This window comes from Triticum aestivum, chromosome 7B, assembly GCF_018294505.1.
Source record: "Triticum aestivum cultivar Chinese Spring chromosome 7B, IWGSC CS RefSeq v2.1, whole genome shotgun sequence".
Taxonomy (NCBI): domain Eukaryota; kingdom Viridiplantae; phylum Streptophyta; class Magnoliopsida; order Poales; family Poaceae; genus Triticum; species Triticum aestivum.
In genome coordinates, this window is record NC_057813.1 from 564544182 (window position 1) to 564547688 (window position 3507).

Here is a 3507-nt window from a genome sequence, read left to right on the forward strand (position 1 = left end):
CTTATTGGCTCCAAAAATCCTCATTTATTCCATAAAAAATCCTCGTGAAGTTTCAGCTCATTTGGAGTTGTGCAGAATAGGTAGACTGACATAGCTTTTTCAGGTCCAGATTTCCAGCTACCGGAATTCTCCCTCTTTGTGTGTACCTTGCACATTATGACAGAAAAGGCCTTAGATTACTCCAAAAAGCATTATTATGTAATAAAACAACACCAATAAAGAAGGTAAACATGATGCAAAATGGACGTGTCAACTCCCCCAAACTTAGACCTCGGTGTCCTTAAGCGAAAACCTAAATTGAAAAACATGTCCACATGCTTAGAGAGAGAGGTGTCGATAAAAACAAAAATACGGACATAGAAGCATCATGTAACTTATTATAACAACAACAAACTTTAGCATAAAACTTTGATCATAGACTTCTCATGAACAAGTAGCAATTCATCACAACATCGAAGCATAAAGTATAAACTCTATTGGACCAACAAACTATGTTCTCGGTCAACTTTGCAACTACAATTCATCATCTTTTCAGGAAGGGTCACGTATCAGAGACTTTAGGCAAGTCCACATACTCAACCATCATTTAGTACTCTATGATTTCTAACACTCACCGCATACACATGAGCAAACTATTTCAACCGTACACATAGAAAGATTGGGTCTTATAGTTTTGCCTCCCAACGTATCAAGGGTGATGTCAACAATAATAACTCATGCTACCCATATTCAACCAGATATATGTGCCTAGATCTTTCCTCACCACATGATGGTTGCCAAAGGAGAAAATAAAAAGGAATAGAGAGAAGAACTTCAACTCTCGCATGAAAGTAAATACATAAAAGTGTAAAAGATAGGCCCTTCGCAGAGGGAAGCAGAGGTTGCCATGCGCTTTTTGTTTGTATGCTCAACCCCTTAGTGCAAGAGAATGTCATGTTATATTGCCCCTTATGATGGCAACCTTTATTATGCAATCTGTCGCTTTTATTCTTCACCATCACAAGTTCGTATAACTCTCAATTTTCTCTTACACTAAATGATCTAACACTTTTAGAAGCAATTTTTATTGCCTTGTTGCACCAATGGCAACTTACTTGAAGGATCTTACTCAATCCATAGGTAGGTATGGTCGACTGTCAAAACAAGATTTGGGTTTGAGGGTTTTGGATGCACAGGTAGTATCTCTACTTGGTGTGGAATTTTTGGCTAGCAAAGATGGGGGGCAAACACCACATGTTGAGGATCTATGACAATACAGCTTCTATGTGAATATGAACAAACATAAATCATTCTGCTATCTTCCTTGTCCAAAGTCAACAACTTTGGCATATAATATTTTGATGGGTTCTCACAATCAAAAAAGATTTCCGGGATAGTGTATTTGCATGTGAATCTTCTCTTCCCTCATTAATTCTTTCATGAGTTGCATCATTGACCAATGCTATGTTTGTCAATCTACAATAAAATTTTCTACTTATACTTTTCCTTGTGTTATGTCATTACTCACCATAAGATCAGCATATGATCTTTTTCATTTGTTTCTTTTCTTTTATTGACACATGAAAGTAAAAAAAGCAAAACTCAAACTAAACTTTATTATATATCTCGCACACGATTACAAAGATAGATCACTAAGCAAACTCTTGAAAAGAAAGTATCAAACTAAAGTTTTATTCAACTAAAGCAAAAGATAACTATGGATCAAACTAAGAAAACTAAAGGCAAAAGATAGTGGAGGTGATAAGATACCGGGGCACCTCCCCCAAGCTTGGCGAAAGCCAAGGGGAGTTCCCATACCCGATACTCAATTTTCTTTTGATGATGAAGGAGGTGGTGGTGATGAAGTAGTAGCGATCTTGTCCTTAGGTCTTGCTACCTATTGAGCTTGCGTTGGTTTTCCCTTGAAGTGGAAAGGGTGATGCAGCAAAGTAGTATAAGTATTTCCCTCATTTTTGAGAACCAATGTATCAATCAAGTAGGAGACAACACACAAGTCACCAAATACCTGCACAAACAATCAACAACTTGCACCCAACGTGATAAAGGGGTTGCCAATCCCTTCACAGTCACTTGCAAAAGTGAGATTTAATAGATAAACGGTAAAGTAAATATTTTTGGTATTTTTGGTTTATAGATTGGAAAGTAAAGGTTGCAAAATAGTAGATCGGAAACTAGTAAGATGTAAACGAGATTCAATAATATGGAAAAGAGACCCGGGGGCGATAGGTTTCACTAGTGGCTTCTCTCAAGATAGAAAATATTATGGTGGGTGAAGAAATTACTACCGAGCAATTGATAGAAGAGCGCATAATTATGACGACATCTAAGGCAATGATCATGAACATAGCCATCACGATCTTGTCAAGTAGACCGACTCTTGCCTGCATCTACTACTATTACTCCACACATCAAGCGCTATCCAACATGCATCTAGAGTATTAAGTTCATAAAGAACGGAGTAACGCATTAAGCAAGATGACATGATTTAGAGGAATTAACTCAAGCGATATGATGAGAACCCAACCTTGTTATCCTTGATGGCAACAATACAATACGTGCCTTGCTGCCCCTACTGCCACTGGGAAAGGACACCGCAAGATTGAACCGAAAGATAAGCACTTCTCCCATTGCAAGAAAGATCAATCTAGTAGGCCAAACTAAACCGATAATTCGAAGAGACTTGCAAAGATATCAAGTCATGCATATAAGAATTCAGATAAGAACCAAATAATATTCATAGATAATCTTGATCTTAAATCCACAATTCATCAGATCTCAGCAAACACACCGCAAAATAGTACTACATCGAATAGATGTCCAAGAACATCGAGGAGAACATTGTATTGAGAATCAAACAGAGAGAAGAAGCCAACTAGCTAATAACTATGGACCCGAAGGTCTGTGCTAAACTACTCACACTTCATCGGAGAGGTAATGGTGTTGATGTAGAGGCCCTCCATGATCGAATCCCCCTTTGGCAAGACACCGGAAGAGGCCCCTAGATGGGATCTCACGGGTACAGAAGGTTGCGGCGGTGGATAAGTGCTTTCGTGGCTCTCCTGTAAGTTTTCCGGGTACAAAAGTATATGTAGGCGCAAGAACTATGTCAGGGGAGCCACGAGGAGCCCACGAGGGTGGGGGCGCGCCCTCCGGCCTCGTGGCTTCCTCGTTGCATCTCCGACTTGATTGCCAAGTCTTGTGGTTTGCTTTCGGTCCAAGAAAGATCATTGCGAAGGTTTCATTCCGTTTGGACTCTGTTTGGTACTCCTTTTCTGCAAAACTCTAAAACAGACAAAAAGAAACAGACACTGACACTGGGCCCTCAGATAATAGGTTAGTCCCAAATAATATAAAATAGCATATAAATGCCTATTAAACATCCAAAAAAGATAATATAATAGCATGGAAGAATCAAAAATGAAGATCATAATCCTTTCCTCACATGGGACAATGCTCTAATAATGAAGATCATCACACTTTTATTTACTTACAACTCAAGAATTACAA